Source organism: Hipposideros armiger, unplaced genomic scaffold (genome assembly GCF_001890085.2).
Source record: "Hipposideros armiger isolate ML-2016 unplaced genomic scaffold, ASM189008v1 scaffold_247, whole genome shotgun sequence".
Lineage (NCBI taxonomy): Eukaryota > Metazoa > Chordata > Mammalia > Chiroptera > Hipposideridae > Hipposideros > Hipposideros armiger.
In genome coordinates, this window is record NW_017731597.1 from 1,316,921 (window position 1) to 1,333,662 (window position 16,742).

Sequence of the window (16,742 nt, forward strand, 5' to 3'; positions counted from 1 at the left end):
TCTTTCTTTCTTTCTTTCTTTCTTTCTTTCTTTCTTTCTTTCTTTCTTTCTTTCTTTCTTTCTTTCTTTCTTTCTTTCTCTTTTTCTTTCTCTCACTCTTTCTCTTTTTCTTTCTTCCTTCCTCCCTCCCTCCCTCCCTCCTCTCTTCCTCTCTCTCTCTCTCCCCTCCCTCCCTCCTTCCCTTCCTTCCTTCTGTTGGTTGGTTTCTTTTATACAACAGGGTGAATCTAGGCCTAGATACTCCGTTCTAGCCAGAAGCAGAAATCCCACACTTGTTTTTGTGCGTTCTAAAATTACCCCTGAGGCAACCTCTAGCTGATCTGCTTTCTGGGCTGTTCAAGTTATGTCCCATGCAATAACCACTGTTTTTGTTAGTGCTCTGGTTACAAAGTTGAATATGTTTTTTTCTCCATTTCCCTCTTATTTTAACATGCAATTTTATGGTATGCAGTGTTTCTGAGGAAAGAGTATATTGTGGTATAGCAGTTATAATCTGTCCAATTTAAGGACTTATGCTATGGTTAGCATATATTTTAGGCAAAAGCAAAGAATACATAAAGAGATATTTTTAATAACATTTTAAAAAATGGAATGAAATAGTCTGATCTTTGAGGGTACTTTTTATTTTGTATAAGTCACTGTATTTCCCTTCCCATAGTTCCCAGCACATAGATCCTCAGTAACTTTTGTTGATTTCCTATAATAGATTTGTTGACAATTCAGGAATATATTGTCATTTTCATTATTATGATTATTACTGGCAATTATATATTGATTATCTATTGTAAGTTAGGCACTCTGCCAGGCACTTTATACGGTATCTCATTTAGTTGTCACTATGATGTATTTGTATTTTAGTCCTTTATAGACAGGGAAATGGATTCAGGGAAGTTAAAAAACTGGCTCAAGATCCCATGGCTGGTAACTGGTATGATCCAAACCCAGGTCTGTCTGATTTCAAAGCCCAAGTTCCTCGTGTTGCTTTGTCCTCTGTTTCATGAAATATAATGAAGCTTAGCATTTTTTCCCTCTAACAAGAGATATCTTCATTTTTCTTTCATTCTCTTAAAGAAGGGAATAAAAAGAAAATTGTTTTAGGACAGGACATTCCAACGTGGACAGAGTTGGTGGAGTAAGCGTGCATCTTGAGTTTTCTGAATTTACTCACAGATCAGATTGGAGTCCGGGGTGATTGCACATGGCTGTATTATACCTAAGGGCCAGGAATAGAGGGTGTGCAATAAACTGAAACTATGGCACAATCCCATGTTTCCTTTTAAAATAACCGTAACAGTTTCTTCCAATAGAAATGTCTATACTAGTCAAGCACACACTAGTTCTTTGAGTCATGACAAGAATTGTGTTTCACTTGGAGACTCCAGAGCTATGCAAGGGCTTCTCTTAGAAAGGGTCTAAACTAGACGAAAAACTGAGTTTGGATCTGAAATCGTTTTCTTACTAATGTTGCAGTATGGGCTGAGGAAGCACGTTCCCTGGAAAAGGGAGGATCAAATCAGAATGACCTCACAATGGTGCCTTTTCTAGTTTCCCACACGTTGCCCCTCCCCAACCAGGAAGCCAGATTTTCGTGTGACTTGGGCTTTGGGTTTGAGCCTGGGAAGGCCAAGAGCAGGAGCCTGATGGTGGAGGAAGTGAAGGAACGTGAGTTCAGATTGTCTGCACCAGGGAAAAGAAGCTTGGCTGCACCGGCAGGGCCCAAAGTTCATCTGAACCGCCTTCCCTCTCAGTCAGGGTTTAACGTCAGGTCGTTGGTGTCTATCGCTGACAATAAGGAATTATTTCTATTAAGCAGTTTGTGTTTGTCCAAGAGCTTTCCATCATTAATCATGTAACTCATGTTCCCCGTGAGACTTTCGTAAAGTAAAATAGGAAAGAAAGAACACGATTCTTATTTTACAGATAGAAAAGCTGAAACATTTTTGTCCGCCCCTATTACACACTGAAAGAGTTAAAGCCGTGCATTAGAATGTGGGAGAACCGGGTCAGGACTTTGATGAGCTATTGTTCCACCACAGAAGTGGGGTTTCTGTTTTTACACAAAACGGACTTGCATATTTTTCATTTTGAAAGCAACATGATTGATACTGAGGTGGACTGAAGAAAAAAACAGACTTTACTTCCTTATATAGTCTGCAGATCTTACTGAGTTCCCACAAAAATTTTGGAATCCAAATAGGCATTTAAGTTGAAGTAGTAAAGATTGTTAGGCCTTGCTCATCTTGATTTTTCTAATAAGAAAGAGAATATAAGCAAACACATCCAGAGCGGTTGTGAATAATCAATAGCAAGCTATAAAGGGACTTGGAGAGGATGGCATGGGCATTTTGCTGCCTGGAATTAATCTGGTGGGCTTCCTGGAGAGGGTGTGTTTTGAATTTCAATTAAAAAAAAAAAGATTTCAAACGCGGTATGTCCTTCAGCCCAGATGCTTTGAAATTTTTTTCCTGTTCCTATGGAGTGTAAACACCACACACACACAAATTGTCAAGTATCACAAGAGGGAGGAATTGACTGAGGGGTCCCTCAAGGGCACATTTCAGAGACAAGGAAAGGAAATGAAGAAGTTTTCTGACAGTGAGATCTTTCAGATCTTTTAACAATGAGGTAGTTCAAGGGGCAGATGGGCTAGGGTGGGAGGGGAAGGTGTCAGTGGAAGCCATTAAACCAAACTAGATAAGGCTTGGAAAGATTACTTCCGGAATCAGCGTGCCCTCTGGTGGGGGTGGGAAATATAGTTAGGGCTAGGACTAACTTCCTTCCTTTGGCACATGACAGACCTTGGATTCAAATCCATCTGCAGGCAATGTGACTAAAAGTCTGAGGTGCCTCCTTCTTAAAACCGTGTGAACGAGACCTTCTTTATTCGTTGCTGAGTGAAATAAAAGGAAGCAAAAATTGCTTACGCAGCACCAGAGGCAAATTTGGGTTATATTGGGTCTGAAGCTTAAGCAGTATTGGAGCCCTTCTTTAAGAAAAAGAATACACAGCTAGTTAGGTTTATCAAATTAGGTAATATTTATTTAGAATGAAAATGAAACCACAACCAATCACTAAAAAAATAACCAACAAATGGACAAACATCACAAATCCCAGGAAAACAACGTGAAGTTCAATTTGTTAACTACCGAAAATACTTCTGTTACGTGTGTGCGCGCACATGTGTATATAGACACACATACAGATAAACAGACACTGTATATTCTGATTGCCTCTTCCCATGACAAAGAAATTGTAATATGTTGTAAAGAGGATGAGAACATATTTCAACTTTCCTCTAGTATGAATCATCAAAATTTGTTTCTTATTATTGACAGTTTAGGCAAATTTTTTTTCAGCATCACAACTTGTTGCTTGCCATGTATGCAAAAATTTACAGTTGTTAAATTTGGAAAAACTTCTATCAAGGTTTTAATGAAAGAGCTGGAAGATGTAGACAAGTGTTCCATGGCTAGCTTCTGACTCTGTACATTTCAAATCTTATTTCTCCTCTACTATCCTCTTCATTTTGGGACTGGGCATTGTAGGACGTGTTCACATCCCAGCATGATATACCTTGGGCCCCCAGATCCCCAGGTGAACAGACAATGATAGGAGTGTTTCTGGAATCCATTGCTATAGTCAATGGCTAGCAATCAACCATACACAGAAGTGATGTGAACCACATAATACATCCCACTCCACTCGAGCTAAAAGTATCTTCAACTCAACTCCAAAGCCAACACACACCAAGGGAACTGGGACAGAGGGCAAGTCAAGCAGTGTTAACTAATTGGTGTTCAATAGCTTCGTCTTGTCAGCTTTACAGACACATGTAACCACGCCCAACATGGATAGAGCCCCTGCAGGGACTTGGAAGGGGCTCATGCCATTAGCTTCGTGGTCAGTTGCCTCTTCATGTTGTGTCAACAAGCTGAACAGTTTTGCCCCCATACTGGCAAGTCTTGCCAGAAGTGAGCTAGGTGGTGGTGGTGGTGGCGGCGGTGGTGGTGGGGATTTGGGGTTCCAAGTTCAGGAGATTCCCTAAAGGCACCAACTTGTCCAACCAGAGATGAGACAGGTCACCTTCAGCAGTGGGGACTCTACGTGAACCCAAGCCTTGACAGTCTGTCGGTGGCACATCAGAAGGAAACTTCTGTTCCTCTTGTATTTTGCCATCGTCTTCTCCCAACGTCAGCTGGATATATTTGAGTTCAACACTTCTCGCTGAAACTGCTGTGATTTACCTGACTCTGAACTCTTTCATCTTGCAGAAAACCCCTTCGTGGAGCACGATACCTGGAGGAGCTGGGAGAGAGTTTGGTAAGTTAGTCAACCCGCCCCAGGGCCACTCTGCCTGGTCCTGGGCAGAGATACTGGTGTAAGCAGCCGTCGGGAAGTGGGCCTGGTGGCGTGGTGGTCATTCTAGAATGCACCCCGTCAGAAGCGTGCTGCCCAGACTCTTAGAAGACGGGTAAAACAAACAAAGCTGCCGCCTATTTGGAACATACGCTGGGTCCTTGCACATCTGTAGGACATTTAGCTCCTTGCATCTGGTAATGTTTGTGCAAATATAATTCCATATTCACTAATAATTCCTGGGGCTAAAGGCCCCCCCTCTGGTAACCTTGTTAATATTCTCTCAAGGCCTGGTGTGAACGCCTCATAGCATTTTGATTAGAATTCAATCTTGTGTTTTTTTCCCCCTCTCTGTCTCTTTCTCCCTCTCTCCTCTCATGCTTTTCTGGCCCCGGGTTTCCTGGCCACCCACATCAGGAGACATTCTCCCGCCCTTCCACTCTCCATTCTCAGTTTCAAGGAATTTCCTTGTGTCAAAGGCAAAGTGTGATTGACATATTTTTCCCCTCTTAAGAGCAGTCATCTCAGTGTTGGATTTAACCATCTCCTTATGGGGCTCATACAGTCATTACCTGGGTGAAAAAGGGACCCCCCTGCTCACCCTCACGCTCAAGCACGGGCGCAAACCCACGTAGCTCAGTGTTTTTATAGACTTAAATTGCTGCTCTCCTTCCTTTTTTTTCCTACTTTTTTTTTTGGGGGGGGGGAGAGTGGGAGGATGGCTGGCACTAGGAAGTGATTCCCTAGTGCGTTGTATCCTGATCCTTAAACTTTTGTTATACGCAAACAGGTAAACCAGCTGCCCTCTGCCAATGCCCTCTGCCTGCCAAGAAAAGCATTTGTTGTTCGTTAGAACTGGGAGAGAGCGTGGGTACATAATAAGCTCTCTCGTTTTGAATTCACCACCTCCTTTGCTCCTTTAGCCTTATTTGACCAGCTTATTTGTCTCTCAGGAGAAGAAAACAGAAAACAAAAACAAAGCAAATTAGCCATAGCATGAGGAATTACATTTAAACCCAAGAAGAGTTTCTTGGCAGTGGAGTTCGTCATGTTGGAGTGAGTCTGGAATGCGTGCCTTCTCTCAGGCTGCCTGGTCGTCGAATTACTATGGGTTCTTAGGGCTTCTGCCTGAAGGGGATGGGCTGGATGACCTTCGAGGGTCACTTGCAGCTTTTTAATTCAGCAGCAGTCCCCTTCTTGTCTGTGCTGGGCCGCATTTCTCACGGTGCTGGGGCAGACTGTCTGAAGGGGATTCCTCACGTCTCCTGAGTAGCCTGACCCACAGCCCGCTGCTTCTCTCTTATGAATCACACCTCCTCCTGCTGAGTCTCATATGCTGTCTACTCAGAGCTCCCAATTGCAGGCAGCTCTGTTGTCATGCAGTGATTGTATTCTCCAGTCACCTCTTAGGCCCCAAAGGTAGAGGCTTAGATGTGCAGTAACAAAATTGATTTTTTTTCCAGCTGGAATTTCACTAATAAAGGGAGCTTTACTAAAATGCTGTAAGTAGCTACAATATCTTGATTTGTGGCACAAAGCCAGCATTCCCTTTTTAATCAGGAATAATGAATGCCTATTTGTAGTGCTTAATAAAAGCAGTCTTATCAACATAGTGTGACATAAATACTTGCTGGTCATAATCATCATCCGTGTTATGATAAACAAAACATGAAGCCAAGTGGGCCAAGCCGACATATGTTCACTCACGTGGCCAGTAACAGCAGTGTGTATCTTATAAATTGACATTATTATATCCCATTGCTTTAGAACTTGGCTGTAGAGGAAATGCCAGTACTCGCCATTATATAAACAGTCATAGGGATACATGTCAAACCATGGTCCACCCAGACTCTGAGTCTAAAAGTAGAATTATGGGACTGTGTGTGGAAAGTCATGATTCCCCTCAAAGACACTGGCCCCAAAAGGTTAGGATGGACTTTAAGACATTTCTAGCTTATCCCCGTTTCCTGTTATGGGTTTCTAAGATCCATTCACGGAAGTCAAGACCTGAGGAACTCATGTCGTCCACAGTGTATTTAAATCTTTTCTGCAGCCACTTTATATTTGCAGCCTGTATGCCCACTTGAGATAATAGGTTTCATAAATTCACTCCTTGCTTTATGGGGTCGTACTTCCTCTTTGTTGTTGTGTGTCTGCTTCTTTCAAACTCAAGGAGTTTCAAGTTCTGGTACCCCAGGATTCGGTTAAAGAGCGCATGGTTCACCATTTCAAAACCTTCTGTGATTTGGAAAACTTTAATTGGATTTTTATTTCACACACCACCCATCTGTCCATTTTCTCTGCCACCACTTTCATCTTTCCAGATGGATAAATGAGAAATTTTCCGTTTTTCTTCATGTAGATTCCCTTCCTCTCCTCCAAAACGTTTCAGATGACGACGACTGAAATCTTCTTTAATACCTAAATCATGGTTACTAGTATTGCATATCTCAGTTCATGTTGATATAAGCTAGAATGTTTTTAGATGAGTCAGTATAATATATCCATGTGCTTTTGTTCAGCTATTCTACAGTAGTTCTACGTTTAGGGTAATGAGATCACCATTAATAAGTTTAATACCTAAGCTGGTAATTTCTAATTTTTTGAGCAGTAGAAATAATTTTTCAAGTGAAAAGGTATATGGAATGCCAAAATATGAATAGGGTGTAAGCAGCGGGAGTTGGGGACCAAAGCCTAGCTCATTTGGTCTCCCCCTAGTCTCTGAGGTCCTCCTTGATACTACAGAATTCTATGAAACATGGAAGATGCTTTGAAAAATCGTCAAGATTACCAGTCACCAAAGTGAGTACTAACTAGTGCTCACTTGAAAAAGCTGGAATGCTTGCATCTGCATTTTCTTAACCAATTCTTGCTTTACAAAACAGGTCATTTTGAAATGTGTGCTTTATTCAGGGTCACTCAAATACCCCTCCGCCCCCCACCCTCCTGCCCCGGCCTCATGGTTCATTTATAACTATGAACAGCTGGCGATGCACGATATGTGGTTCGGCACAAAGTTCACTGACCTGGTGACCCTTAACTGTGGGACAGCAGGACCCCAGCCCACTTCTGAGGTGCTCTTACCCTCCGGTGTTTCTCAGGGAGTCTCTAGGAGATGTCTTGTTTGTGTCCCCCTCACTCCTTGTCAGCAGTGACAACTTAGACACATTTCTCTGAGTGTGTAGTGACTCTGCTGCTCCAGGAAGTTCTCTGTGGTTCCGTGTATGTCAGTGCTCTCTGATACCATGGCAGCCACCACCACGCTGCCTCTGGGTGATGCTCTCCCCTCTGCCCAAGAGTGGGCACAGACCCTTTCTTTAAGACCTCACAGCACATCCAAGAACAGGTTGTAACACTATATATCACTTTCTTTTTATGCGGCCTCAGGTATATCCAAAAGGAAGCATATACCAAAATCACCCTACCACTGGCAGTTGTACATCCTTAAGCAGCCTGCTATAGGCCATATTTCTGCTCAGCTACTGCAGAAAAACTTTCCACCCAATGTCCATTCTCTCCTTCTTTTGTTACAGAAAAAGTTTTATTCGAGATGGTGATGAAGCAGGCAGGCTCAGAAGATGTCTTTTCCAGCCTCTCTTGCAGCTAGGTATGGTCACAAGACTAAGTTCTGGCTAATACAACAGAAGCAGACTTCTGGGGAGGCTCCTTGCAGGAGTGGATCCAATGGGAGAGGCTTCCTTTTTGCCTTTGCTGCCGCCTGAAATGAGCATGTGCTGACAGGGGTTACAGAGGCCATCTTGGACCCTGCATTGGTCTTGAGGCTGAAAGCCAAATGCTGAGAATGGTATGGCACCGAGGAGATGGAGTCCCTGATTGCGTGGTGAAGTCACCACAGTGTCCTTGGAATAGTTACTTCGGGACTTTTTTATATGTGCTTGGGTTTTCTGTTGTCTGTAGGCAAACTCGATCATGGCACAGCAGCCACGAGCCTGCCTCCCTCCGTTGCTCTGGGGCTGCTTAGCTCCTGGCCTGGTTGCATATGGCAGAGCCCGACTTGTCTCCATCATGTGGGAAAGCCCTTAATCAAATCTAGCCTCCTCAGAGCCTCTTCCCAAGAGAACCAGGGCCCAGAGAGAGCTAATTCTCCTTACCCACAGTCCCCAGTCCAACTGCAAATTTTTCATCTCCTGACCCAGAAGCTGCCTCTTTTCCAGGATAATTTAGAGTTATAATGATTATTCCCTCAGACCCTACTCTCTGCCCACAGGGGCGTGGCCTCACCTGCTGCTGCCAATAGTAGGCACGTCGTTGAGCTCAAGTTTCAGCCACAGCTCAGTTTTTTCATCTGATAAATGGTGAAAATTTAAAATAAACATAAACCACAATGGTTTTAAAATATACTCTCTTAGGCATTAGTTTTGGAATCCCTACCAGAGTGCTTCTTAAATTTTATTTTTGGCTCATCTTATTTTTGGCTCATCTTACCCATATGTGCATCTTCTTAGATACACAGCACCACGTGACTGTAAACCTAGAAATGCACACACAGACTGGTGCATTTACTCATCCGTGCACACATAGATTTTTACATGTACTCCCACATTGAAATGTATACCCTTAAGCACGTACTCGGGCACATTGCTACACAAGCTCAGAGGAATACGGATTGAGGTTGAGGGTCAGTTAATAGGAAACATAAGAAGTGCAACTGAAAAGATGAGGCAGGTAGATTACAAAAGAGCCAAGCGACCCCCACCGTACTCGTTTTGAATAGCGTGGCAATAATGCGAATTCTCTCTCTGCCCAAGGGTTAGGCTAAAGGAGAGGCTGATAAAGGAGATGAGCCTAATGCACAGCCCAGTGCTGCCGCTGACCTGCTCTGCGGCATCATAGCCATGTCACGGGTCACTTCTCGATAGCAGAATTATCGTGACCTATCACAAGCTCCCTGATAGTAATGGGGAGCTACACCCTCTTTTTTCAGCTTCATCCTAGGCACTCAGCAAGATTTTGAAATGTGAATGAATGATTAATATGGTCTACACAGACTCCCCCCCAGAGACGGCCTGACCCTCACTGGGTGTGCCTGGGGAAGGGAGAAAAAGCAAGCAAGGCGGCCACTGGGATCCAGGACAGCACCCGTTCAGGGAGATGGGTAGTGAGAAAAGGGAACTTAGTGGAGATCAAAGGCCTGTATGGTGACACCTACCCCCCTGGCCTGGTTGCTGGTGTGGCTCATCGCTCTGCAAAGGTAAAGATTTTTCTAGGACGCGATCCAGGGAACAAGACATCCATTGCTTTTCTGGAGAGATTTATCTGGAGATAGAGACAGACAGAAAGACCGAGACACTGTTTTTCTTCTCATATTTTTGTCTTTCTCCTATTTACGTCCTTGAATGTTCCTTGCCTGTCCTGGTGTTTGAACTTGTTGAAGACGTGTGTGTGCCGGCCGCGGCCTGGCCCTGCTGTCATTTGGCCAAATCACACACATTTAGGTCTTTTCATCTTTCTTTATGAACCAGTCTCTCCAGCCTATTTAATCACTTTGGCAGTTCTTTTCTGAATTCCACCCAATTTAAAAATAAGCTAAACCCTCACCCCTGTGGATTGAAAAGCAGGCTGTTGCGAAGCCCTGCAGAGTGCGAGCCTTGGTTGGGTGCGTGCGGGGGAGAGCTAGCCCCACGCTGTTACACTCTAGTTCCAGTCTTCCTCAGCAGTGCGGCCTGAACAAGGCGGGGAATGTAGGGAAGGGGCTAGAAACTCAGCTGGCCAGAGCTGGAGGCCTCAGTGGTCGGGCCAGGTTTTGTTTTTAGATTTTCTTAGTTGATTGGTATAGGTGGATAGTCGCATTTGATCCAGCATCCAGAAGGTGCAAAAGTATATACAATAAACAGAAAGTAATGCTTGTATTCTCACCTGGCCACCCAACTTTGAAGAAGCAACCCAAGTAACATGTTTCTATGTGTATCACTCCAGAGATATTTCATGCACATACAGACAAATGTGTATTGATGTCTCTGTATGCATGTGTAGCGCCTCACCTCCATTTTTTCACAAATGGTGATTACTATATGCATTGCTCTCCTCTTTGCTCTTTCTCTTAGCAGAATATCTTGGAGATTTGGAGATTGGTTGGTCCATATTCACACAGCAATAGCTCTTTTAATACTTTTATGGCTATGTAGTTTCTATAATATAAATGTGTTATAATTTTGTAGTCTTCAACAAATGAGCACTTATATTCTTTCTGATTTTTTTATAGTCACTATCAGTGAACATTTAGGGATCTTACCATGTTTTATTACTGACAGTGCCTCAGTGAATAACTGATACATATTCTACATGTGTGAGCAGATACATAGGATGAAATTCCTGGGTTTAAAGGTACGTGCAACAGGTTGCTTAGTTCAAGTCTGACTGATTTGTCAGCTGACACGCCCACCACTAATGTCTGAGAAGACCTGTTTCCCCATACCCACACAAATGCAAAATTTTTAGAACTTGGACAATCTACGGGGGAAATGTAAGTCATTTTTGTGTATTTCTGTTATTATGAGGAAGGTTGGTTTCTTTTCTCAAATTTAAGAGCTATTTGAATTACCTTTTTGGTGGACAGTTCACTTCCTTTCTTTACATTTCTGTTAAGTTGCTGATTTTCTGTTGACTTAGCAGGCTCTTTGCCTATTAGGGAGATTAGCTCTTGGTGGTATAAGTTGCAAATATATTTTCCTATTTGTCATTCTTTTCTATTTACGTAGATGAATATGGTCACCTTTTATCTCATGATTCCTGGGTTTGACATACTTAGATTAGTTTTTCCCACTTTTAGATTCTTTTTTTAAAATCCCGTGGTTTCTTCTAGCGCTCATATAAATGGCACGTAAATCAAGCTTTATGTTTCTCTAGATGGCTACCTAGTTGTCCCAATGTCATTTATTGAATAATTTATCTTTTTATCTATAGGTTTGAATGTTACCTTTACAATATATAAAATCTCCTTTTGTGCCTCTTTGTTGAGATTCCTAGTCTGTTCCATTTATCTGTCATGCCAATATCGCATTATTTTAATTATCTGTAGCTTCCGAATAGTTTTATTATCTAATAGAAATAGTTTCCCTTCATAACTCTTTTCTTTCAGAATTTTCCCGTTTCCCTGTTCACTTTTTTTTAATATGTATTTTAGAATCAAGTTGTCTAGTTCAAAAATATAATTCTGGAATTTAAAAAAGTCAGATCCATGTTAAATTTATAGATTAATTCAGGGCAAGTAGGCGTGTTTATGATATTGTTTGTTCTTCCCCAAGAACCTGATAGGCTTTTCCATTTGTTTATGTGTGTTTATGTGTGTGTGTTTTCAGTAGCATTTTAAAGTTTTATTCTCATAAACTGTGCTAGTTTCTTGGTAATTTTATTTCTTTTCGGTTGCTGTTATAAATTGAAATCTCCATCATCCCTTCAACCATGTGTGTGTGTGTGCACGCGTGTGCTTTTGCTTTCTGCTGATTAACTTTGTTATCACCAGGCACAGTCCCAAATTTTCTTCTGTTCTTTCAGAGTTTCTCTTAAAGGTTTGCCTAGGCCAGTGTTTCTCAACTCTGCGCCATTGGCATTTTGAGCCAGATAATTCTTTCTTGTTGGGGTGGAGGGGAGTGGGGAGGGCGGGGTTGCCCTGTGCTTTGTAGGGTGTTTAGCAGCATTCCTCACCTCTCCTGGGGCGGTAGGTTGCCTCTGATTAAGAACCATTGTTCAGGGGGTGGCCGGTTAGCTCAGTTGGTTAGAGCGTGGTGCTAGTAACACCAAGGTTGCCAGTTCGATCCCTGTATGGGCCACTGTGAGCTGCGCCCTTCCTAAAAAAAAATAAAGAACCATTGTTCTCGTCCATAATCCAGGGAAGGTCTTGATTATTTCCAGCCGCTCCCAACCCACTGCTCTGTTAGACACTGTTGGGTCTGATCACGGGAGGGGAAATAGCTAAGGCCCATTGTGCTGTTATGAGAACAAACTGTGCTTGGAAGTAGCCATGGAGGTGATGGTTATTCACAGCTTATGGCCATGCCACATGTGAAATCAGTCACAGGTACAAATCTCATGAATTTCAAAGTTAAAAGTCATAAAACGAGGGAGGCAGGACCTATTGCTTCTGCATCACACAGCTTCGATCTCCTTCGTATGGTGCTTGGCATGTTGTCTGGCCGTTTGAGGGAGATCACTGTCCTCAGCGGGCTTGAATCACAGCATTTTAGGCGTGAAGGGATGCCACGCTCCTTAAGGCGCCCCTTTCACAACTCTCAACTGCAGTGTGCCGCTTTTGCATCTCCTGTAATATTTACCACTGTGTTGGGTACATGGCGGGCGTTCAGTGAAGCTGATAATTTGCTAGCCTCATCTCTTTAGCTGACATACTTTGGGTTTTAGGGAAAATCATGTGGTATGGCAGGAAACATTTAGTGCTTGCAATAAAAAAGATCCGTATTCAAATCCTAGTTAAGAGTCAGTAGATTATTAGCTGTATATACAAATTACCTAATCTCTGTGAATATCATTTGCAAAACAGTTATAAATCTTCTTACATTGTAGGGTTGCTGTGGAGATGTCATGAGATCACATTTGCAATGCAGTAAGAGTATAGCGAGACCACAAGACGTTTTTAACTCTCAGTTAAAATGCAGGCCCTTGTATGATATGCGGGGGAAATGGGGTGGTGGATTGGGGGAGAGGGGTTGTCACTTCGAGGGATAAAAAGTATAACTATTGGCACTGTGTTGTACAGCTGAAACTAATTCTAAAAAATGTGTATTCATAATAAAAAATAATTTAATAAAAATGCAGGCCCTCTATATGTGATAGCTATTATTATCTTCATTATTATTATGTGAAGACAAGTTCTGTGTCTGAAGAATCAAGACTAAAACAATCTAAATTTTCTGTTAAAAGTTTAAAGTATAAGTGCAAATATTGGGAAACTTATTCAAAAGACTGGTTTAAGGTTTAATACTATTGAAGATTAGATATTTCTGTAAGAATCATCCAGTCTGTTAATTTCTTATTCATTGGAAATAGACTCTTTGAGAGTCTGAGTAATCTGGGCCTCATGATGAAATCAGTCAGCTTCATGGGTGACTCTTGTCTATGGAATTCAGTGTTGGCTGTAGAATAACATGTAATGCAAAGGGGCAAGATTTGTCCTTAATCATGTTTTTATGAAGTGAAGCAGAGTTTAATGGTAGTATTATTGAGCTGAACTTGCTTATTTTGTTAAATCCCCTTTCAAGTTTTGAAATGTCACACACATTCAAAACATAAACAAAATTTAAATGTACTGGGTAATAAATAAACAAATCATGGGTAACCTCTGCTCAGGTTAAGAAGTAGCACCTTACCAGCTCTGGGGACAGTGCATCCCTCTCAAATCACAGCCCTTCCCCGCCTTGTTTTTCTTTATAGTTTTATCCCCTGTGAATATGTCCCTTGTTCATAGAGTTTAAGGTATTTTCTAAGCTGTGTTATATCTGTTTTTCAACTTTACATAAATGGAACGATACTGTATCTATTCTTTTGTGCCTGGCGTCTTTAAGTTGGTCGGGTTTATCTACGTATTTGCTGTGTAATATTCCATTGTATGAATATAACACAATTTGTTTACCCATTCTACTGTTGATGGACAGGTGAGTTATTCTTAGTTTGGGGCAAATATGAACCTTGTTGCTATGAGCATTTTTGTACATGTATTGTGGTTGACAAGTGCAGAAATTTCTGTAGCTTAAGTACCCAGAAAAGGAATTCTGGGTCATAGGGTATGTGTAACTTCAAACAATTTTTAAAGGAGGTTGCACTCATTTATACGCCCACCAATAGCAGTGTGAGAGTTCCCAGGACTCCACATCCTTGCCACACCTGATATTATCCGACTTACTTATTTCTGTGAACCTGGTGAGTCTGTGGTGGAAATTCATTATAGTTTTAACTTGCATTTCCTGAAAGTTGAGAGCCTGAGAATATGCTGATTGGCTGATTGAAATTTCCTCCTTTGTGAATGGTTTCTTCTGCCTGTATCTCTGCTAGGTTTGTTCTGCTTACCGATTTGTACGGATTCTTTTTATATTCAGAGTGCTACTAGTCATTTGTCAGTTATAGATGCTGTAAATATCTTTCCCAATTCTTTGATTTGTTCTTTCCCTTTATGGTTTCTGTTGATGAATAGTTTTAAATTCAAATGTAGTCCATTTATCAATCTTTTCCTTTTATGATGAGTGCTTTTGTGTCATGTTTAATAAATCTCTTTGTGAAGGTCAGAAATATATTCTCTTATATTATTTTCTAAAAGCTTAAAAGTTTTGCCTTTTCGATTCAGGTTTATAAAGTGCTCTTTGGGTGTTGTTTGCGGTAGGATCCAAGTCCCTTCCCTTCTTCCCTCCCCGGTTGTATGCACATTGAATGGCCCAGGACCGTGTGTGAAGAGACTGTTCTCCCCCACGGCCCTGCAGTTGCCCTTTTGTCATACGCCAAATTCCTATACATGCATGAGGCTGTTGCTGGGCTCTTCTCTGTTCCATTGTGCTGTTTCTCTACCCCTGTCTAATTAGCCTTCTTAACTACTGTAACATTATAATAAGCGTGGGTAATCTGGTAGACAGCCCACCCTCTTTGTTCTTCTTAATGAGTGTCTTGGTTATTCTTGACCTTTCACAATTTATTACTGATTGTAGAATCTGATTGTCAAATTAAACACACACATGCGCATATGTATGTGTGCGCACATACATATGCAGAAACCTGTTTGGAATATGATTAAATATATAAATCAATTTGGGATCTCTAACATCTTTAGGATATCAATCTTCCCACATCACCATATGTTTCTTCATTTATTTTAGGCCTCTTTCATGTTTCATAATAAAATGTTATAATTTTCCCCTCAAAATTCTTACACATCTTTTGTTAGATATATTCATAGGTAGTTAATTTTTCAGATGACATCTTTTTATATTTTTATTTTTTAACTGTGTCTGGTATGTAGAAGCAAAAATAATATTTTTGTATTGATTTTATATTTTGCAACTTTTCAAAATTCTTATTAAATATAATTATCTGTAGATAATTTTGGTTTTACTGCATATACAATCGTGTCATGTTTTTTCGTTTTTTGTTTTTTTTAGCTGAGCCATCCTGCTACCTGTTGGCAGCTCAGCGGCACCTCAGCTCGGGCTGAGAATCGAACCACTATTGCTCAGAGCTCACACTCTTGAGCGAGCTGTTAACCAACTGAGCCACTCGGCCAGCCCATCATGTCATCTTCTAAGAATCAATTTTGTTTCTTTTCTTTCTAATCTTTTTACCAAGTATTTCTGTTTCTGCCTCATTGTACTTGTTACAACCGCTAATGCAATGTTGAAAGAAAGTAAACGATAGAAGATTGTGGGCATCTTGCTAGTCACTTTCCTCAAAGGAGAAGCATTTAAAAATCCACCATTATGTGTGACGTTGATGTGTGTTTCTTTTTATCATGAGTAGATGTTGAATATAGTCAAATATACTTTCTGCATATAGTAAGATGATCACATGATTTTCTACTTTATTCTGTATGTAAGGTATATTATGTCAGTAGATTATTTTTAAATGTTCAATCAAACTTACATTCCAGGGAGACACCCAACTTAGTCATTATGTATTTAAATATTGTTAGATTTTCTTTGCTAATATTACCTTAGGATTTTCATATCCTTGTTCAGAAATGAGATTGGTGTGTATTTTTCTTTCTTGAATTGACTTTGTTAGCTTGTGCTATCAGTGTTATTCTAGCTTCATTTGGTGAGTTGAGTAATACACAGTCTTTTTCTATTTTTCAGAAGAGTTGGTACAAGAGTAGAATTTTTCTCTTCCAAGAATTTTCGATGGCACCCATCATCAAATAGGTACACACAAATTTAGGACTCTTTTACCTTCCTGGTAAATTAAACTTTTTATTACTATGAAGTGACTCTCTTTATCATTAATAACGTTTTGGGGGGAGGTTTTGCTCAAAAAATTATCTGCTATTAATATATCTAGAAGCTTCCACTTGGTGTTTACATGGCATATCTTTTTTCATCTTTTTTCTTTCAATCTTTCTGTATTCTTATATTTTAGATGTACTTGTTAAAAGTAGTATTTAATTGTTGTTTTTTAATCCAGCATGACAATCTGTCTTTAATGAAAAAATTTAATCCATTAACAACTAATATGATTCCTGATACATTTGGATTTAAACCTACATCTTATTTTTTGCTTTTCTTTTTTTTTTTTTAAAGATTTTTTTATTGGGGGAATTGGGGGAATGGGAACAGTGCTGGGGAATTGAGGGAAGGGGAACAGACAAGTTGCTGTCCTTTTGTTCTTCAGTCTAGTTGTGGAGGATGTTGCTTCACTGGCCCAAGTTGGCACCATCA

At 40.9% G+C, this 16,742-nt stretch overlaps 1 non-coding gene across 1 annotated transcript; it reads left to right on the forward strand.

Annotated features, from left to right (window-relative positions):
- The first annotated feature begins 12,072 nt into the window (after nucleotides 1–12,072).
- On the forward strand, nucleotides 12,073–12,146 carry TRNAT-AGU (transfer RNA threonine (anticodon AGU)). The gene has a single exon. It is a non-coding gene; the product is annotated as a tRNA-Thr (tRNA).
- Nucleotides 12,147–16,742: the final 4,596 nt, after the last annotated feature.